The sequence below is a fragment of the Bos taurus genome, chromosome X (assembly GCF_002263795.3).
Source record: "Bos taurus isolate L1 Dominette 01449 registration number 42190680 breed Hereford chromosome X, ARS-UCD2.0, whole genome shotgun sequence".
Taxonomy (NCBI): domain Eukaryota; kingdom Metazoa; phylum Chordata; class Mammalia; order Artiodactyla; family Bovidae; genus Bos; species Bos taurus.
This window is the reverse complement of record NC_037357.1, coordinates 80,461,111-80,484,804: the sequence shown is the minus strand read 5'-3', so window position 1 is coordinate 80,484,804 and position 23,694 is coordinate 80,461,111. Positions and strand designations below refer to the sequence as shown.

Below are 23,694 nucleotides of genomic sequence, written 5' to 3'. Positions count from 1 at the left end.
ATACAATGCACATGTTCAGAAAATACTTAACAAAATTATTACCTAGAACCCATGTGCTCCAAGCCTTGTTCAAATTTGTCTTATGCTATTTATGCCTTATTTAAAAGCCATGCGTGCACATAAAATTGTGTACTTGTTTAGAGATCACAAAAAGATGAACTGAAGTTCAAAACACAAATGGACAATTTGTGAGACTTCTTTATATTAATGCCTTATTTATATATTTTTCGCATTTTTAGTTTTTCTCTTGCTATATAGAAATGTGTTCTGTTTATGCAGCACTGTGTGATCTAATTTACTGAGTAGAATGATAGGCTAGATAGAGCATTGATTGAAAATAGATTAATAATTCAGGTCCAGTTCAGCTGTGGGACTTAAGTGGATTTATTTAATTTCTTGGGCAAGGGAAGGTGATGGTCTAACACCCATCCTGATCATCTCACAAGAAAATTAACAGGATCAGTACATCAGAAATATATCAGAAAGGTACCTGTGGCGGATTCATTTTGATATTTGGCAAAACTAATACAATTATTTAAAGTTTAAAAATAAAATAAAATTTTAAAAAAAAGAAAAAAAAATTAAGCACTATATAAATATGAGGTTCTTAAGATGTGATTTTATTTGCAGTTCCAACTTGCAGAAGAACATTCATTTCCTATTGGCTTCTTTTGTAGTTTGTGGATATAGTGTCAAGGTACTTTGGCCTTTGTCAATATAACAAAACATGCCAGGCTTTAGACACAGACGTACTTTATTTGAGAAAATATTAGATAGCTTTTATCTTTTTTAAAAATTAAAATAGAACATGTTATTAAAATGGCTAAACATAGTAATAAAAATATGTTAATATGATAACATACACAGCAAAACCCCAATGTACCTAAGTAATATATTGCTCACTTATCATTTACTGTTGTAATCCTCATTTTTTAAAGAGCAGCTTAAATTGAGATAAAAGTCACATACTATGTAATTCATCCATTTAATATGTACAACTAGGTAGTTTTTAGAATGTTCACAGAGTTGCATGACAACCACCAAAATCAATTTTAGAATATTTTTAACACCACAGAAAAAAGCCCTTTAGCTGTCATTCCCGAACTACTCCATTACCTCTCCTAACCCTACTACTACGACGTCGACCACGACGACGACGATATCGCTTCAGTCGTGTCCGACTCTGTGCGACCCCATAGACGGCAGCCTACCAGGCTCCCCCATCCCTGGGATTCTCCAGGCAAGAACACTGGAGTGGGTTGCAGTTCTTCTCCTAACCCTACTGCTACTGCTGCTGCTCAGTCGCTTCAGTCGTGTCCAACTCTGTGCGACCCCATAGACGGCAGCCCACCAGGCTGCCCCGTCCCTGGGATTCTCCAGGCAAGAACACTGGAGTGGGTTGCCATTTCCTTCTCCTAACCCTGCTGCTACTGCTGCTAAGTCGCTTCAGTCGTGTCCAACTCTGTGCGACCCCATAGACAGCAGCCCACCAGGCTTCCCGGTCCCTGGGATTCTCCAGGCAAGAACACTGGAGTGGGTTGCCATTTCCTTCTCCAATGCATGAAAGTGAAAAGTGAAAGGGAAGTCACTCAGTCGTGTCTGACTCCTAACCCTAGGCAACCACTAATCTCAACAGATACACGTATTATGGACATATCGTATCAGTGAACTCATACAATATATGGTCTTTTGTGTCTGACTTCTTTCTCTTAGCAAAGTGTTTTCAAAAGTTTATCCATTTTTGGAGCATGTATAAAGGTTCATTCCTTTTTCATTGTAGCAAAATATATATAACATGAAGTTTACTATTTTAAACATTTTTAGGGATACAATTCAGTGGCAAAAGTACACTCACAACATTGTGCAACCATTATAATTCTGTTGTCAAAACTTTTTCATCCTCTCAAAGAGAAACTGTATTCATTAAACTATTACTTCCCACTCTCCACTCCCATCTGTTCATGGTAACCACTATTCTGCTTTCTGTCTCTATGAATTTGACAACTCCAGGTACCTCATATAAGTGGAATATTTGTCCTTATGAATCTGGTTTGTTTCAGTTAGCATAGTGACTTCAGTGTTGATCCATGTTGAATCATGAATCTATACTTCATTCTTTTATGGATGAATAATATTCCATTGTGTGGCTATACCATATTTTATCCATTCATCAGTTGATGGACATCTGAGTTGTTTACTCTCTGGGTTGTCATGAATAATGTTGCTGTGAACATCCATGCACATGTCTTTAATGAAAATGTGTTTTCATCTTTCTTAAGTATATATCCAGAAGTAGAATTTCTGGGTCAAATGATAACTCAATGTTTTTTTTTTGTTTTTTTTTTTTTTTTCATTTATCAACAATATGATTTATTACTTTGCTGGTTTCATTTATTCCCTAATTTTTTGTATAATAATTTCCCACTGTTATGTCTAAGATATTACTGCTCTACTAAATCAATTCTTTTTTTTTTCTAATTTTATTTTATTTTTAAACTTTACATAATTGTATTAGTTTTGCCAAATATCAAAATGAATCCGCCACAGGTTGTTTTAACTTTTAAGAACTTCCAGACTGTTTTCCAAAGTAGCTGCATCATTTTACACTTCCACTAGAGTATATGAGGGCTCCAATTTCTCTATACTATTGTCAACACTTGTTATTATCTTTGTTTTTCGAGCCATCTATAGTGGATGTGAAATGGTCTGTCATTGTTCATTAAAGTATAGTTGATTTACAATATTGTGTTAGTTTCAGGTGTATAGCAACATGATTCAGTTATATATTTTTTTCAAATTATTTCCCATTATAAGTTATTAAAAGATTTTCAATATAGTTTTCTGTGAATGCAGGATCTGAGTTCCCTGACCAGGGATTGAGCCTGTACCCCCTGCAGTGGAAACGTGGAGTCTTAACCACTGAACTACCAAGGAAGTTGCTATGCTACATAGTAAATCTTTGTTCCTTATCCATCTTATATATAGTAGTTTGTTAATCTCATCTCATATTTCTACTTTATCCCTCCCCCTGCCCTTTCCCATCTGTTACCCATGTTTGTTTTCTATAACTGTGAATCTGTTTGTATTTTCTATATAGATTCATTTGTATTATTTTTCAGATTCCACGTATAAGTGATATCATATAATATTTGTCTTTCTCTGTCTGACTTATATTACCAAGTCTAATATTCTCTAGATCCATCCATGTTTCTGCAAATGGCAATACTCCATTCTTTTTTATGGCTGAGTAATATTTGATGTGTGTGTGTGTCACATCTTAAGCTAATCATCTATTGATGGGCAATTGAGTTGTTTCCATGTCTTGGCTATTGTAGTTTTCTGTGGCTATTGTACATTTCTTTGTTCTTGTAAATTGAGTTGCTGTGAACATTGAGGTACCTGTATCTTTTTCAATCAAAGTTTTCATTTTTTTCTGATTTATACCCAGGAATGGGATTGCTGGATCATATGGTAGCTCTAGTTTTAGTTTTTAAGGAACCTCTATGCTGTTTTCCTTGACGTACTCCTTTTCCTATTTGGAACCAGTCTGTTGTCCCATGTCCAGTTCTAACTGTTGCTTCCTGTCCTGAATACAAGTTTCTCAAGAGGTAAATCAGGTGGTCTGGTATTCCCATCTCCTTCAGAATTTTCCACAGTTTATTGTGATCCACACAGTCAAAGGCTTTGGCATAGTCAATAAAGCAGAAATAGATGTTTTTCTGGAACTCTCTTGCTTTTTTGATGATCCAGTGGATGTTGGCAATTTGATCTCTGGTTCCTCTGCCTTTCCTAAAACCAGCTTGAACATCTGGAAGTTCATGGTTCACGTATTGCTGAAGCCTGGCTTGTAGAATTTTGAGCATTACTTTACTAGCGTGTGAGATGAGTGCAATTGTGTGGTAGTTTGAGCATTCTTTGGCATTGCCTTTCTTTGGGATTGGAATGAAAACTGACCTTTTCCAGTCCTGTGGCCACTGCTGAGTTTTCCAAATTTGTTGGCATATTGAGTGCAGCACTTTTACAGCATCATCTTTTAGGATTTGAAATAGCTCAACTGGAATTCCATCCCCTCCACTAGCTTTGTTTGTAGTGATGCTTTCTAAGGCCCACTTGACTTCACATTCCAGGATGTCTGGCTCTAGGTGTATATTGTCACCCTGCTTATTGAACTTATATGCAGAGTACATCATGAGAAAGGCTGGGCTGGAAGAAGCACAAGCTGGAATCAAGATTGCCAGGAGAAATATCAATAACCTCAGATATGCAAATGACACCACCCTTATGGCAGAAAGTGAAGAGGAACTAAAAAGCCTCTTGATGAAAGTGAAAGAGGAGAGTGAAAAAGTTGGCTTAAAGCTCAACATTCAGAAAATGAAGATCATGGCATCTGGTCCCATCACTTCATGGCAAATAGATGGGGAAACAGTGGAAACAGTGTCAGACTTTATTTTTGGGGGCTTCAAAATCACTGCAGATGGTGATTGCAGCCATTAAATTAAAAGATGCTTGCTCCTTGGAAGGAAAGTTATGACCAACCTAGATAGCATATTAAAAAGCAGAGACATTACTTTGCCAACAAAGCTCCATCTAGTCAAGGCTATGATTTTTCCAGTGGTCATGTATGGATGTGAGTTGGACTGTGAAGAAAGCTGAGCGCCAAAGAATTGATGCTTTTGAACTGTGGTGTTGGAGAAGACTCTTGAGAGTCCCTTGGACTGCAAGGAGATCCAACCAGTCCATCCTAAAGGAGATCAATCCTGGGTGTTCATTGGAAGGAGTGATGTTGAAGTTGAAACTCCAATACTTTGGCCACCTCATGCAAAGAGTTGACTCATTGGAAAAGACTCTGATGCTGGGAGGGATTGGGGGCAGGAGGAGAAGGGGATGACAGAGTATGAGATGGCTAGATGGCATCACCGACTCGATGGACATGAGTTTGGGTAAACTCCGGGAGTTGGTGATGGACAGGGAGGCCTGGTGTGCTGCGATTCATGGGGTCGCAAAGAGTGGGACACGACTGAGCGACTGAACCGAACTGAACTGATGCTGTTTTCCATAATGGCTGCACCAATTTACATTCCCACCAATAGAGTAGGAGAATTCCCTTTCTCCACACCCTCTTCAGCATTTATTATCTGTAGACTTTGTGATGATAGTCCTTCTGGCCAGTGTGAGATGATATGTCATTGTGGTTTTGATTTGCATTTCTACAATAATGATATGTATTCTGGTTTCAATTATCACAAGGTATATGATTTGCAAGTATTCTCTCTCATTCTGTGGGTAGTCTTTTTACTTGTTGGTATCACAGGCAGAATTTTTTTAATTTTTATGAAGTCCAATTTATTTTTTTCTTTTGTGATTTGTGTTCTTCATCTTTTTGTTGCTTCTGTTACAACTTTGAAAAGAAAAATCTAGGATATGTTTCTACTCCTCATGTATTTTGATATTTGGTCACATTACAAGTAGCTCTGTTTTTACTATGACTTTAGGGATTTTAGGTTTTCATAGCTTCTTTGCAATAGTAGTCTACCTTTACCATCTTTGTTTTTCTGAAGACTGGTTGTCTAAACCAGGCGACAAGGAACCAGTATTTCTTCTCCCTCACCCTTCAGTAAGGACTGATGCTTCCTGTCTTGTTGGCAGAAACAGAGTGAGACTATAGTCATATAAATAAATATGTGCCTTAACATCTAACCAACCTATATTTGTCTAAATAATTGATTGAATTTTGCCTACAAAAACCTACTATAGTAAGTATCCTATAACACTTAACTGTGATGTTATTTGTTAAAATATGTGCTTTTTCAGAGGAGTTTAGTTACAGAAAAGCTCAGCAAAAGAATTTGTCAGAACTGTTTTCTCTATGAGATCATATTTCTGCCAAAATAAAACTCTTACACATTGACAAGAAAATAATGTGGATGACCTCTAGGGTTCCTTTCAGCTCTGAAATTATATTAATTTTAGGCAAAGTTGAAATTCTTACATAAAAATTATTGTATCCTCACTCTCTTACAGGCCCGGTACTGGGCGCTCTAATTCTCACATCATCCCTGCACATTAAATAGAGGTTATTTTCATTTTACGTGCATATTTTACATCAACCTCAGGGGTGTTAAATAATTTGAGCAGAAGGTGCAGGTGGTGAGTAAATATAAGAACAAAAATAAAGTCTTCCTTGTCTTAGTTTGCCCCTCTGGGCAGGTGTCCTTTTATGCTTTTATGCTTCTAGACCTAATCTTAACCTTGTAGTATTCATATTGATCTTCTTTTGCCTGAATCTTGGGCAGGCTGGGCTTTCTTTAGAGCTGCTTGGCTGGAAGCTTTTTCTAGCCATAAGCATTCCACTGAGGTTAAAGGGCATCAGCTTGCCTTACTGTCTCTGGGTGGAAAGAACTAAAAGTGAATTTTTTGAATGAAAGTTTACAGTCTTAGTAAAGCCACACGACAGACCCACCAACAAACTGCTTTCTTGGTGATGTCCATCTCTCTTTACCACTAGATCTTTTCAGGTTAGTTGGATAGAACCTTGAACATTATTGCCAGTGATGTGCAGTATCATTAATACAACATTAAAACTCAGAATTTAGGTTCCATCCCCTATTTTTACACCAGAAAAACAATCTTGTACTATAGAAACAAAACTATACTATAAAACAGAAGAGAACTGAGCATGAAATATTTAGGTTGCTTTAAAATTTAAGTTTTTACCTTTTTTTCCTTTCTTTGAGTATCTTGAGCTTCTGCTCTGGAAACTAGACATATTAAGTAATCATAAATATCAGGATAAGATGAGCATATCAATCTTTTCCTGTTCAAAGTAAATTATGGCTCTTTGTCCCATAAGCTATAATATATTATATGTAAGCAGAGATTGAATTTAAAGCATAGGAGAAGTAGGAAACAGGCATTAAATGATCAAACAGGAGAAATTTTAGATGAATAGAGACATAACTGTTAGAGATTAGTCATGTTCTCTAGAAGCTAAAAAATTGTTGAGCACAAACTTTGGGCCCTCACTATATGTGCTTTATGTCATTGAATTCTCACAACAATCCTATAAAATCAGTATTATTCCCATTTCCCATTTTACAGATGAGCAAACTGTAGCTCAAAAAGATTAAGTAATTTTTGCCCAAAGTCATACAGCTAGTTAAATGGCAAGTGCAAAGATTTATCTCCAAGGTCTTTTTGACTTCAAATTTCTTTCAACTATGCTGCCTCCAGGTGATTTAGCATGGTCAGATACTTGCTTTTTCCATATAATACCCAATGCTATAATCAGCCTAGTGCTAGTAATATTGCAATCTGAATCATACTGATCTAGGGGGAAGAGGAGAGCTTAAGACCCAGATAATGGCATCTGAACTAGGAGTTGTAAAGATGTGGGCCCCTTCTGAAATGATAAATTTTAAATTGTATCCATTACAACAAGAATCCCAACAAGTCACTAGTACTTAGAGTTGAAAATGTATTGAAAAATGTTACTGCTATTACTTTTGAGACTTAAACTGAAATTGAAGTCACTCAGTCATGTCTGACTCTTTGCGACCCCATGGACTGTAGCCTACCAGGCTCCTTCATCCATGGGATTTTACAGGCAAGAGTACTGGAGTGGGTTGCCATTTCCTTTTCCAGAGGATCTTCCCAACCCAGGGATCGAACCCAGGTCTTCCGCATTGCAGGCAGACGCTTTTACCTTCTGAGCCACCAGGAAACCTTTTGAGACTTAAAGCGGCTGCTATAGTAACCCCCTAGGGGACTCTGTTTCCACCAGTCTTAATTTTACTTAACAGGAACTGTGAATCTCAAATCTTTTATACACAATGAGTCAAAGATTCATTGCCACTCACATCTTTCCCTGGATTCCCTGGTGGCTCAGACAGTAAAGCGTCTGCCCACAATGCGGGAGACCTGGGTTGGGAAGATCCCCTGGAGAAGGAAGTGGCAACCCACTCCAGTGCTGTTGCCTAGAAAATTCCATGAATGGAGGAGCCTGGTGGGCTACAGTCCATGGGGTCACAAAGAGTCGGACATGACTGAGCAAATTCACTTCACTTCACATCTTTCCTCCTAAAAAACCCAAAGAACTTTACAAACCCATAAAGGAGCATTGTATAGAAAGAGAACTTGGGCCATACCAAGTATCATCAGTTTAACATTCCACAAATTTCCAGTGAAATTAGGAAAGGTATTTTGCATGGTTTTCCAAACCTAGTAAATCTCCACCTCTTTAAGTTTTTCCAGATACTCACTCTTTTCACTATGTTTAATTCCTTAATCATTACTGTCAGAAATCCCCTTAGATATTAAAAAAAATCCATTTTTGAGAATGTTACGTGCTCTGCTTATTTTTTCTGTAAAAAATAAATGAAAGGGATTTACATTTTTTGCCAAGATGGAGAAACTCCATTTCTTCTAGGTTTTCCCTTTTTCAACTGAAAACTTCGGAACATAACACAACAAACAAGATTCTGAAAGGTGGAAAGAACAAGACAGACTGCCTGAGACCTAAGAAACAATACATCAATGGGCTCCCTTGGTTTCCTTTTTGCCTCCTGTATATCCAAGACAAGGCACTACAGAAGCCTCCAGCCATAACTGCCAATTAGTTCAGTTCAGTCACTCAGTCATGTCCAACTCCTTGCAACCCGATGGACTGCAGCACACCAGGCTTTGCTGTCCATCACCATCACCCAGACCTTGCTCACACTCATGTCCATCAACTCAGTGATGCCATCCAACCATCTCATGCTCTGTCCTCCCCTTCTCCCCCTGCCTTCAGTCTTTCCCAGCATCAGCGTCTTTTCCAATGAGTCAGTTCTTTGCATCAGATGGCTAAAGTATTGGAGCTTCAGCTTCAGCATCAGTTCTTCCCATGAATATTCAGGAGTGATTTCCTTTAGGGTCGACAGGTTTGATCTCCTTGCTGTCCAAGGTACTCCCAAGAGTCTTCTCCAACACCACAGTTCAAAATCATCAATTCTTTGGCACTCAGCCTTCTTTATGGTCCAGCTCTCACATCTATACATGACTACTGGAAAAACCATAGCTTTGACTAGATGGACCTTCGTTGGCAAAGTAATGTCTCTGTTTTTTAATATGCTGTCTAGATTGGTCATATAAGTTAAATAAGCAGGGTGACGATGTACAGCCTTGACATACTCCTTTCCCAATTTGCAACCAGTCTATTTTTCCATGTCCAGTTCAAACTGTTGCTTCTTGACCAGCATTCAGATTTCTCAGGAGGCAGGTCAGGTGGTCTGGTATCCCCATCTCTTGAAGAATTTTCCACAATTTGTTGTGATCCACACAGTCAAAGGCCTTAGCATAGTCAAAGAAACAGAAGTAGATGTTTTTCTGGAATTCTCTTGCTTTTTCTATGATCCAGCGGATGTTGACAATGTGATCTGTGGTTCCTCTGCCTTTTCTAAATCCAGCTTGAACATCTGGGAGTTCATGGTTCACATACTATTGGGGCCTGACTTGAAGAATTTTGAGCATTACTTTGCTAGTGTATGAGAGGAGTGCAATTTTCCAGTAGTGCAAATTTGCAATTTTGAACATTCTTTGGCATTGCCTTTCTTTGGGATTGGAATGAAAACTGACTTTTTCCAGTGCTATGGCCACTGCTGAGTTTTCCAAATTTGCTGGCATATTGAGTGCAGCACTTTAACAGCATCATCTTTTAAGATTTGAAATAGCTCAGCTGGAATTCCATCACCTCCACTAGCTTTGTTCGTAGTGATGCTTCCTAAGGCCCACTTGACTTCATACTCCAGGATGTCTGACTCTAGGTGAGTGATCACACCATCGTGGTTATCTGGGTCATGAAGATCTTTTTTGTACAGTTCTTCTGTGTATTCTTGCCACCTCTTCTTAATATCTTCTGCTTCTGTTAGGCCCATACCATTTCTGTCCTTTATCATGCTCATTTTTGCATGAAATGTTCCCTTGGCATCTCTAATTTTCTTGAAGAGATCTCTAGTCTTTCCCGTTCTATTGTTTTCCTCTATTTCTTTGCATTGTTCACTTAGGAAGGCTTTCTTATCTCTCCTTGCTATTCTTTGGAACTCTGCGTTCAGATGGATATATCTTTCCTTTTGTCCTTTACGTTTAGCTTGTCTTGTCTTCTTTTCTCAGCTATTTGTAAGGCCTCCTCACACAACCGTTTTGCCTTTTTGCAATTCTTTTACTTGGTGATGGTGTTGATCATGGCCTCCTGTACAGTGTTATGAACCTCCGTCCATAGATCTTCAGGCACTCTGTCTATCAGATCTAGTCCCTTGAATCTATTTGTTAGTTCCACTGATGACTGCCAATAAGCACAGACAAAAAGAAAGTTCTAAATAAAGCCTGAATCTCCTATCTAAAGGAAACGGAGAAAGGGTCCCCTAACAGCAAAAAACCTTTTTTGCCAATACCTGCCCTACTCCAGCCAAACATTATTGGGGCGGGGGGTGGGGGAATGCATGCTCTCCACTGTCCCACAGCCTCAGTGGAGCCTAGTGAGAAGTTAATCTTCCACTCTGCCCCTTCCAACACATGAAAAATGGTATGCTGCTGTTCTACTGCTGGGGTAGTGTTGGCAGAACTGAGCAGGCAATCCTAATCCCTCATTTGGCAGGAGACAGTGCTCCTGTTCTCCTTCCAGAGTAGTGTCAATCCAGCACAGTAGCAACCTAAATTGCCACATTCACCCAGAAGCAAGGAGAGTTAACAATTGGTTGCAATGGAGACTTTACCTCTATGTCAATGGGGGACAACAGGGAGGCTGAGCTTCTACTCCCTCCACACCAAAAGGACTGAACAGCAGGATATGTGTCAGGCATAGTAAGCACTCCACTTTTCCTCCAACCCTGGTGTCAGCGAGTCCCACTGGGAAGCTGAACCTCCACACACCTGGCACCAATGAGACTGAAAGAGGCAGTGTCAGGAAGGGTTAGTCAGCACACTTATCCCCCTCCCCTGGTATCAGTGAAGTACGGTGTGGAACTGAGCCTACACCCACAGTCAGCATCAGTGAGGCGTATCAAGGTGGTAAAAAAGCAGAGCTAGTTGGTTCTTTGCTACTTCCCCCTTCCCCTGGTGTCAGCAGGGCCTACCAGGGAACTGAACTTACACTTCCATTTAAAGATAAGAGAAGCCAGAGCCCTGTAGTTTAATGCACCACTTTCACTGGGATAGTAGCAGCAGAGCCTGATACTATCTCAACTTACACTCTACCCATTTGTATTAAGGGAATGTGAGGAAATGCCCCACTTTTGCCAGGGTCATGTCAGCGTGATGCAGCAAGAACAAGTATCCAGCCCTCACAATATATAACAATACAGGGACTGCTTGCTTTAAAAAGATGAATAAATAGATTCCAGCATCTCATAATGTAGCATATAAAAATCTCCAGTTTATAGCCAAAAATCATTCATGAATAAGAACAGACAGCAACACTGAAATAAGTCAGATTTTATCTGACAAGGATAATAAAGCATCTATAATAAAAACTATCCAACAAGTAATTACAAACTCTCTCAAATAAAGACAAATAAAATCTTAGCAAAGATAAAGAAGTTATATCAAAAAAGAAGCAAATAGAAATTATAGAACTGAAAAATACAGTAACTGAAATAAACTTGGTGGATGGGCTCAATAGTAGAGTGAAGATAATAGAAGATAGAATCAGTGAACTTGAGGTCAGAGTAGTAGAATTTACTCAGTCTGAACAACAGAGAAAATAGACTGGATAAAAAAGAACAAAGTCTGAGGGGATCTGTGGGACAGTAACAAAAGATCCGTCATTCACATCATCAGTGTCCAAAAGGAAAGCAGAGAGACAGAAGTACTGAAAGAGGACTCGAAGAAATAATGGCTAACTTGGAAAGAAATTCTGACAAATGCTCCAACAGGGATGAATTTTGAGGACATTATACTAAGTGAAACAAGCCAGTCACAAAAAGACAAATACTGTATGATTCCACTTATATGAGATATTTACAGTGGTCAAATTCATAGAAAAAGTACAGTGATGACTGACAGAAGTTGGGGTTAGAAGAAATGGATAATTATTGTTTCATAGGCATAGAGTTTTGATTTTACAAGATGGGAAGAGTTTTAGAGACTGAGTTCACAACAATGTGGATATATTTAACACTACTGAACTATTAACTAAAAATGGTTAAGATGGTAAATTTTATGTGTATTTTACTACAATTTTTTTAATTGAAAAAAGAAATAATGGCTGAAAACTTCCCAAATTGGACAAAATAAAGCTACAGATTCAAGAAGCTGAGTGAAATCCAAATATAATAAATCCAAATAAATCCATGCCAAGACACAGCATAATTAAATTTATTAAAACTAAAGGTAATTTAATAATCTTCAGAGCAACCAGGAAAAACTAAACAATTTATTACTTTTAGGGAAACACCAATTCAACTGTCAACAGATTTCATATTTGAAAGCATAGAGGCCAGGAGAAAATGGTATATTTTTCACATGCTGAAAGAAAAATGTTAACCACAGACCTATATCAAGAGAATCCCTTCAGTAATTAGGGGAAAGCAAAGGAATTTTCACATGAAGAATATTTGTTGTTGCTAGCAAACCTACATTTAATGATGGGCTAAAAGAAGTTTAATAAACAGAAATTGTATTAGCTGAAGGCTTAGAACCTCAGATAAGAAAGAACTACACCACAGTGGTGAAAACTGCAATAAATACAATAGGCCATGTTCATTCTCATGAGTTTCTTAAATCATTTCTAATAGTTGAAGTAAAATTAAAACACCATCTGATGTAGTGCCCAATTTCCTGTATGTACATGAAATACTTAAGACAATTAAGACATATTTATTGAAAAAGTGAGGAGGGTACTCAACATTATTAGCAATTAGGGATACATAACTCAAAACCACAATGAGATACAATTTCACACCCACAAGGATGACTATAATCAACAAAATAGATAATACAACAAGAGTAGACAAGGATGTGGAGAAATGAACTATCATACACTGCTGGTGAAAATGTAAAATGATGTGGCCCTTTTAGGGGGGAAAAAAACACTACTCTGACTGTTCCTGAAAATACTAAATGTTTACCAGAAGACCCAACATTTCTGCTCCCAAGTATATAACCAAAAAATTCAAACAGATATAAAAGCCCTGTACATGAATGTTCATAGTAGCATTATTTAAAATGGACAAAAACTGGAAACAACCCAAGTATCCATCAGTTATTGGGTGGACAAGTAAACTGTAGTATATTAATACAATGGAGCATTATTTAGTAATACTAATACTATGTGGTAAAACATGGATGAATCCTGAAAACATGATGCTAAGTGAAAGAAGCCAGTAACATATCTTTTGATTCAGTTTAAATGACCTGCCCAGAATAGGTAACTCCACTACTCACTTTGGGATACCCCAGACCACACAGGCTGCCCTGTTAGAAACCAGCCCCACCCACCAGCAGGCTGGCACTACATCTGAGACCCCTATCTCCACAACTACTCACCCCAGATCCAGGTTCTACCCACTTATGGGCCAGCACTAACTACAGAACCCACAGGGCTCCACAGCCAGCCACCTCATAACCCAAGCTACCAGCAGCCTCTCCAAAAGACAGGGACTGGATGCCAGCCACATCTACCAGACACCCACAGTAGTCAGCCTACCACAAAAGAATGACCCATGCAGCCCACATAGGAAATCCCCCCAGAGCAGATAGTTCTGGTGAACAGAGCAGGGGGTATACTGCTGGGACACAAAGGACATCTACTCAGGGCCATTTCTCTAAGGCTGAGAAATGTGATCAACATACTGAATACATAGAAATAAAAACAGCAAACTAGACTAAATGAAGCAACAGAGGGATATGCTCCAAAAGAAGGAGCAAGATAAAATCCCAAAAGAAGTACTAAGTGAAGTGGTGGTTTAATCACTCAGTCATGTCCAACTCTTTGTGACCCACCCCATAGACTGTAGCCCACCAGGCTCCTCTGTCCATGGGATTCTCCAGGCAAAAATACTGGAGTGGGTTGCCATTTCCTTCTCCAACGTGAAGTAGAGATAAGCAATATATGCAATAATGTGTTCAAGGTAATGATTGTAAAGATGTTTAAAGAATTCAGGAGAAAACTGGATGAATACAGCAAGTTGAAGGTTATAACACACTTAGAATGTATAAAGAAGGACCAAACAGAGATGAAGACTACAATAATGGAAATAAAGAATAAACTGGGAGGAATCAACATTAGATTAGATGATACAGAGGAACAGATCAGAGACCTGGAAGACAGACTAGTGGAAATCACAGAAGCTGAACAGGAAAAAAAAAAATAGGGACAGATTAAGAGACCTCTGGTACAACATCAAGCATACTAACATTCTCATTATAAGGGTTCCAGAAGGAGAAGCGAGAGAGAGAGAGGGAGGGACAGAGGACATATCTGAAGAAATATTAACTGAAAACTTCCCTAACCTGGGAAAGGAAATACACATCCAAGAAACACAGAAAGTCCCATACAGTAAGAACCCAAAGAGGTCCACATGAAGACACATTGTAATTAAAGTGGCAAAAATTAAAGGGAGAATACTGAAAACAAGGGGAAAGCAAAAAAGTTACATACAAGGAAACTCCCATAAGGCTAACAGCTAACTTTTCAGCAGACCACAAGTGGGTAGCACAACATATTTAAAGTGATGAAGGTAAAAACCTACAACCAAGAATACTCTGGCAAGGCTTTCATTCAGATTTGATGGAGAGATCAAAAGCTTTTTAAATAAGCAAAAGCTAAAAGACTTCAGCAGCAACCAAACCAGCTTTATAAGAAATGTTAAAGGGACTTCTTTAATTGATAAATAAAAGGCCATAACTAGAAATATGAAAATTACAAGAGTAAAAATCTCATGAGTAAAGGCATATATACAGTAAAGTACTGAATCAACCATGTATGAAGCCACTAAGAAGGTTATAGGACAAAAGTAAAATTATCTATATCCCCAATATGTAATTACGGAATACACAAAACAAAAAATGTAAAATGTGATGTCAAAAACCATAAACAGAGACGAGAAGAGTAAAAAAAGTACTTGAACTTGAGATCAGCAACTTAATCATATATATCAGAGAAAAAAACATATTTAAAAAAGATACATACACTCCAATGTTCATTGTAGTACTGTTTACAATAGCCAGGGCACAGAAGTAACCTAAATGTCCATCAGCAGAGGACTGGATAAAGACGTGGAACATATACAATGGAATATTACTCTGCCATAAAAATGAACAAAATAATGCCATTTGCAGCAATATGGATGGACCTAGAGATTGTCATACTTAGGTGAAGTCAGACAGAAAAAGACAAATATCATATAAATATTGCTTGTATGTGGAATCTAAACAAAAGGTTACAAATGAACTTACTTCCCAAACAGAAATAAAGTCACAGATGTAGACAAACTTGTAGTTACCAGGAGATAAGGTGGGAAGGGATAAATTTGGAGATTGGGATTGACATATATGCATTACTATATATAAGATAGATTACTAATAAGGACCTGTCATATAGCACAGGGAACTCTACTCAATACTCTATAATGGCCAATATGGGAAAAGGATCTAAAAAAATGGATATATGTATAAGAAAGAAAGAAAGTAAAGTCGCTCAGTTGTCTCTGACTCTTTGCCACCCCATGGACTGTAGCCTACCAGGCTCCTCCGTCCATGGGATTCTCCAGGCAAGAACACGGGAGTGGGTTGCCATTTCCTTCTCCAGGGGATCTTCCTGACCCAGGGATTGAACCCAGGTCTCCTGCATTGGAGGCAGACGCTTTAACCTCTGAGCCACCAGTGTATAACCAATTCACTTTGCTGTATACCTGAAACTAACACAGCACTAAAAATTAACTATATTCCAATTAAAAAAATTTAAATCACCTATACATATAGGTTGCTATATATAAACCTCATGATAACTACAAATCAAAAATCTGTGATAGACATACACAAAAAAGAAAGGAATCCAAATACTAAAAATCTAATCAACAGGGAAGACAGCAAAAGAAGAAAACGGAATAAAACAGCTCCAAAAACAACCCCAAAACTATTAACAAAATGGCAATTAGTATATATCTATCAATTACTTTAAATGAACTAAATGCTGCAATCAAAGGACATTAGAGTGGCTAAATGGATATACAAACAAGACCTACTCATATCTCTAAAAGAGACTCTCTGAAGAGCGAAACACACACACAGACTGAAAGTGAGAAGATGGGAAAAGGTACTTCATGCAAGTAGCAATGAAAACAGAGCCAGGGTAGCAATATTGATATCAGACAAAATAGACTTTACAACAAATATTATATCAGGAGACAGAGAGAAACCTTACATAATGATCAAGGGATCAATCCAAGAAGATATAGCAATTGTAAATATACATGCACCCAATATAGGTGTACCTAAATACAGAAAATAAATATTAACAGACATAAAAGGAGAATTGACAGTAATACAATAATAGTAAGGGACTTTAATACACCTGTAACATCACTGTGCAGATATCCAGACAGAAAATAGATAAGGAAATGCTGGCCTTAAATGACTCATTATACCAATGGAATTAGTAGCTATATATATATATATATATATATATATATAAAAAACATTCCATCTGAAAACAGCAGAATACACATTCTTTTCAAGTGTACATGGAACATTCTCCGGGATCGATCACATGATACAAAACAAGTCCCAGTAAGTTTAAGAAAACTGAAATCATATCAAGCATCTTTTCCCACCACAACACTATGAGACTAGAAATCAGCTACAAGAAAAAACTACTAAAAACACAAACACTTGGAACCTAAACAATGTGCTGCTGAACAACTAGTGGATCACTGCAGAAATCGAAAAAGAAAACAAGTGTATTTGGAGACAAATAAAAGTGAAGTAAGCCAGAAAGAAAAACACCAATACAGTATACTAACACATATATATGGAATTTAGAAAGATGGTAACAATAACCCTGTGTACGAGACAGCAAAAGAGACACTGATGTATAGAACAGTCTTGTGGACTCTGTGGGAGAGGGAGAGGGTGGGAAGCTTTGGGAGAATGGCATTGAAACATGTAAAATATCATGTATGAAACGAGTTGCCAGTCCAGGTTCGATGCACGATACTGGATGCTTGGGGCTAGTGCACTGGGACGACCCAGAGGGATGGTATGGGGAGGGAGGAGGGAGGAGGGTTCAGGATGGGGAACACATGTATACCTGTGGCGGATTCATTTTTATATTTGGCAAAACTAATACAATTATGTAAAGTTTAAAAATAAAATAACATTTTAAAAAAAAGATTTTAAAAAATAATAATAAAAAATTTAAAAATTAAAGCACAACAGTCCAACTGTGACACAGTAAAAGCAGTTCTAAGAGGTAAATTCATAATGATACAAGCATACCTCAGGAAACAAGAGAATCTCAAACAGCCTAACTTTATACCCAAAGGAATTTAAAAAGAAGAACAAAGAAAACCCAAAGGTAGTAGAAGGAAATACATCATAAGGGTCAGAACAGAAATAGATGAAATAGAAACTAAAAAAGAAATATAACAGAGCAATGAAAATAAAAATTGATTGTTTGAAATGATAAACAAAATTGATAAACCCTTATTTAGATTTATCAAGAAAAAAAGAAAGTGCCCAAATCAGTACAGTCAGAAATGAAAAAGGAGTTACAACCAACATCATAGAAATGCAAAGAATCATAAGAGGTTACTACAAACAGTTACAAATCAATAAAATGAACAACCTAGAAGAAATGAACAAATTCCTGGAAAAGTACAATCTCCCAAGGCTGATTGAGGAGAAAACAGAAAACATGTCAATTTCCAGTAATGAAACTGAATCAATAATAAAACAATGTTCTGAAACAACGTTCTGAAAACAAGGGTTTAGGAGCAGATGGCTGCACAGGTGAATTCTACTAAGCATTTACCAAAGAATTAACACCTGTCTTTCTCAAACTATTCCAAGGAAGGACAATGAAGGGATGTTTCTAAACTCACTCTACAAGGCCAGCATAACCCTGATACCAAACTCAGACAAAGATATCGCAAAAAAAAAAAATTACACTCCAGTATCACTGTTGAACATAGATGCAAAAATTAAAAAAAAAAAATACTAGCAAGCTGAATTCACCAGTATGTTTAAAGCATCATACACAATAATCAATTGAATTTATCCCAGGGATGTAAAATGGTTCAGTAACTACAAACCAATCAATGTGATACAGGACATTAACAAACTGAAGAATAAAAATCATATAATCATTTCAATAGATGCAGAAAAACCTTTTGACAAAATCTGACATCCATTTATCATAAGAACTCTCAAAAAAGTGCTTTTAGAGGGAACATTGTTGTTTAGTCACTAAGTTATGTCCAACTCTGCAACCTGGTGGACTGTAGCTTGTGAGGCTCCTCTGTCCATGAGATTTCTCTGGCAAGAATACTGGAATGGGTTACTACTTCCTTCTCCAGGGGATCTTTTCAACCCAGGGATCCAACCTGCGTCTCCTGCATTGGCAGGCAGATTCATTACCCCCGAGCCACCAGGGAAGCCCCTTTATAGGAGAACATATATCAACATAATAAAGGCCATAGGAACTTCCCTGGTGATCCAGTGGCTGGGAGTCTGTGCTTCCAGTGCAGGGGGCCCAGGTTCAATTCCCGCTCAGGAAACTGGATCCCACATGCTGTAACTAAGACTTTGTATTCCACAGCTAAAGATCCCACATGCTGCAACAAAGATTGAAGCGCTGCAACTAAGACCCAGCACAACAAAATAAATAAATAAATGAAAATGAATAGTTAAAAAAAAAAGAATAAAGATCATATATGACAAACCCACAGCTAACATTGTACTCAATGGTGAAAGCTTAAGGCATTTCCTCTAAGATCAGAAATAAGACAAGGATGCATCCCATAAATTTTTAGATGTTGTGTTTTCATTTTCATTCCATCCTGTGTGAGCTTTTGTTTCCTTTGAGACTTGTCTTACTTATGGGTTGTTTGAAATGTGTTTTTTAGTTTGTGAGTGTTACTACATTTTCATATTTTCTTTTATTCCTATTTATAATCTGATATTCTCTTACTCTGTGAACATACTCATATTCTTTCAATACTTGTAGATTTGTTGCAGTTTGTTTTTTGACCCAGGATACGAAATGTCTTTGTGAATGTTCCAAGGCACTAGGGGGAAAGATTGTGTATTCCGCTATTGTGGGGGGAGTGTTACATAATTGGAAATTAGACCCTGATGGATGATTCTAGTGCTCAGTTCTTTATATCTTTGCTAATTATCTGTCTAGTAGGTCTATCTATTGCTGGGAATCAGGTATTAAAGTCTCTAAGTATAATTTGGATTTTTCTCTCTGTCTTTTCAATTCTATTTTTGTTTCAGGTATTTTGAAACACTATTGTTTGGTACATACACATTTAGGATTGCTATGTCTTTTTGCCATGGCTCAGACAGTAAAGCTTCTGCCTACAATGAGGGAGACCCGGGTTCAATCCCTGGGTTGGGAAGATCCCCTGGAGAAGGAAATGGCAACCCACTCCAGTATTCTTGCCTGGAAAATCCCATGGATGGAGGAGCTTGGTTGGCTACTGTCCATGGGGTTGCAAAGAGTTGGACATGACTGAGCGGCTTCACTATCACTATCACTATGTCTTCTTGGCATATCTATTTTTTTATCATTATATATGTCCCTCTCTGTCTCTGGGAATTTTTTTTCTAAAGTCTACTTTAACTCATAATAATTTAGCCATTCCTCCTTTTTTGATTAATATTACCATGATATGTCTCTTTTCATCCTTTTAATCTATGTCATTGTGTTTGAATTATTTGTTAACTGCATATAATTAGGTCATGGTCATTTTTAGCCCTCTCTGCCTGCATCTGTCTTAATTGACGTATTTAAACCTTCTCTATTTTAAGTTAATTATTGATATGTTAGGATTTGAGTATGCTATTTATTTACAATTTATTTTTGTTTCCTCTGTTTCTTTTTTCTTTCTATGGATATTTTGCATATTTTAGAATCTCATAGTTTTACTTATACAGGTTTTAGTATGTCATGTTGCTTAACATAATTTTCTTAGAGGTTGCTCTGGATATTAGTGTGTGTGTGTGTGTGTGTGTGTCTGTGTGTGTGTGTGTGACTTACCACAATCTACACATATTAACAATTTATCATTTTGAATTAAGTACTGAAACCTTATTATATTATATTGTTTTTTTTCACTCGCTAAGTCATGTCCAGCTCTGCAACGAACGTCATGAACTACAGTCCTCCAGGCTCCTCTGTCCTCCACTATCTCCTGGAGTTTGCTCACATTCATGTCCACTGAATTGGCAATGCTATCTAACCATCTCATCCTCTGCTGACTCCTTCTCTTTTTGCCTTAAGTCTTTTCCCAGGATCAAGGTCTTTTCCAATGAGTCAGTTCTTCACATCAGGTAGCCAAATTATTAGAGCTTCAGCTTCAGCATCAGTCCTTCCAACGAATATTCAGGGTTGATTTCCTTTAGTATTGACTGGTTGGATCTCCTTGCAGTCCAAGGGACTCTCAAGAGTCTTCTCCAACTCCACAATTCCAAAGCATCAGTTTTTCAGTGTTCAGCTCTCTTTTCGGTCCACCTCTCACATCTGTACATAACTACTGGAAAAACCATAGCTTTGATTATATGGACCTTTGTCAGTAAAGTGATGTCTCTGCTTTTTAATATGTTGTCTAGGTTTATCATAGATTTTCTTCCAAAGAATAGAAGTCTCTTAATGTCATAGATGCAGTCACCATCCCCAGTGATTCTGGAGCCCAGGAAAATCTGTCACAGCTTCCAATTATTCCTCATCTATTTGCCATGAAGTGATGTGACCAGATGCCATGGTCTTACTTTTTTACTGTTGAGTTTCAAGCCAGCTTTTTCATACTCCTCTTTCACCCTCATCAAGAGGCTCTTTAGTTCCTCTTCACTTTCTGCCATTAGAATGGTATCACCTGTGTATCTGAGGTTGTTGATACTTCTCCTGGCAATCTTGATTCCAGCTTGTGATTTCCAGCCTGGCATTTCCCATGATGTATTCTGCATATAAGTTAAATAAGCAGGGTGACAATATATAGTCTTGTCATACACCTTTCCCAATTTTGAACCAGTCAGTTGTTCCGTGTCCTGTTCTAACTGTTGCTTCTTGACCCACATACAGGTTTCTCAGGAGACAGGTAAGGTAGTGTGGTATCCCATCTCTTTATGGATTTCCATAGTTCGTTGTGATCCACATAGTCAAAGGTTTTAACATAGTCAATAAAGCAGAAGTAGATGTTTTTCTGAAACTTCCTTGCTTTCTACATGATTCAACAAATGTTGGCAATTTGATCTCTCCTTCCTCTGCCTCTTTGAAACTCAGCTTGTACATCTAATATCACATTAGTTGATTTTCTTTTCTCATTCACCTTGTGAATTTTATGGTTTGGGGGATGATGAGTTATTTTATTATATGAGAAAGCTCTTGGTCCTATTTAATTTAAATCTTATATTTAAGCAGGTAGCAGATCTGGTTAGGTGTAGTGTGTTCAATTTGGCCTACTTTTTGAGCTATAATTTAAACAACAATTTCATTTTCTAAAGCCTTACAGTGCTACTCTGGTCGTCTTCATGATCTGGCTCTATTTTAGCTTCTGCTTAATCTCTGCTGGTGCCACCTGTGGGAGTACAAGTTGCTTCCATGATCCACTCAGTGTCATTAGGTAGAAGACCGGGAATGCCAGAACTATATGACAAAGAGTGTTTTCCCTTGCCTATTTCCTGAACAACCAGCACTGGGTGAACTCTCCTCATATCTACAGAGGAAGGAATAACCTAACTGGGCTGCTTTATGCTGCTAGGTAGAGTACCAGGCTTCCCAGGCAGTTCAGTGGTAAAGAATCTTCTTGCCAATGCAGGATACAAAGGAGACATGGGTTCCAATTCCTGAGTCAGGAAGATCCCCTGGAGGAGGAAATGGCAACCCAATCCAGTATTCTTGCCTGGAAATCCCCATGGACAGAGGATACAGTCCATGGGGTCACAAAGAGTCAGACATGACTGAGCACACACACACACAGTACCAGGAAATACAGGTTCTTTATGGGTGTTTGCCACTGGGCAGACGTTTAGGAATTCTTGAGCCTGGTTCATCTTCTGCCTCTCATTGGAGGGACAAAAGACATTTTGTACAGGAATGGATTTCATATATTAAAGGCCTCTAATGTAATGGTGATGTGATATCAGACTTTGTGTGATTTTATCATATTGCCACCACTGAATGTTCGTTTCTTACTGAACTATCATTTTCCCTCCTTTAAATCCAATATCTATTGTTTTCCAAGACTATTGTGAAGTTGTAACAAGTAGCAAAAATGAATAATTTGGAATCAAATAACCTGAGTTTGTGTCTTAATTCTGCCACTGACTGTGGGATACTAGATACGTGATCTTCTCTTCCTTGAGCTTCTGTTGCATTCTTTGTAAAATGGACATACTACCACCCACCCACCCACAGTTAATGTGAAGATTAAGTGAAAAAATAATTCCAAATTCACTTTATAAAATGATATGGAAATGGAGTGGCAGTTTTCTTACTCATCTGCTGTTCTCTGTAAACATTTCTGTTATTGTCATATCTGTACCATGAGCACCCCACTAGATGACCCTATTGTGGCAACCTTTAAAACCCTTGTTCTTAAATTCTAAACCTTGGACTGGTACCAGGCTAACTACATAAGAATCATCTACAGCTTGCTTTTTAAATACAGATTCCCTCACTCTAACCCCAGATTATATTTAGTAGATCTGAGATAAGGCCTAGATTTTTAAAATTCTTTCCAGACAATTCTTTGGATACAGCCAGTTAGAAGATCCACTTTGTCTGAAACAGCCCCGTACCTTGCATATGGCAGACATTCGGGAAATGGTTATTAAATTAAAGAGATTCTGGAAAAGAGAAATCCATATGACTAAAAGGTTAGAAAATTGGACCTTGGGATAGAGAAGAAAGGAGCTGGAATATATGAGACCAAAGAAAAGGGGACATTTCACGGGTATTTTTTATTCCACCGTGGGTTATTTTGAAGACTCAGACAAGTTGTTCTCCATTCGTGAAATGAACTAAACAATGGACAGTATATATGATAGCAAGACAAACTTCCATTATATGCCAGGAAGAATTTCTTGACCCTGGGTGGAATTCAAGGTTAAAGCAGATTATAGCAACAGATTGCAAACTAGCCATCCATAATGTTTCAAACTCTTACCCCTCCTAGGTCAAAGGGGACCTACCTACATAATCTCTTATCATTCTCTTCCACTTTTGTGATTCTAGCTACATCATGAGTCCTTACAAGCAAAGTCTAGTAAATTAAACTAGCACTTCTTGCCTTTTAAAATGCTAGTTATTTTAAGAGTTTTCTTTCAAAACTCTTACTCAATAGGGATATAAGATTACGAATAACCCTAAAATATTTAGCTATCTACTGAAACCTCTTCACAGTATCAAATAAAATGGGAACAGATGAAACTAGACCAGAGTTTGGTTAGTAGGTAACAGATTTACTGGACTTGCTCATTTTAAAAATTAAGGTTATA

At 37.7% G+C, this 23,694-nt stretch overlaps 1 protein-coding gene across 4 annotated transcripts in view; it reads left to right on the top strand.

Moving 5' to 3' along the window:
• Positions 1–23,694, top strand: part of EDA (ectodysplasin A) — a 397,501-nt gene that overhangs the window by 318,581 nt on the left and 55,226 nt on the right. The window lies entirely within an intron of this gene.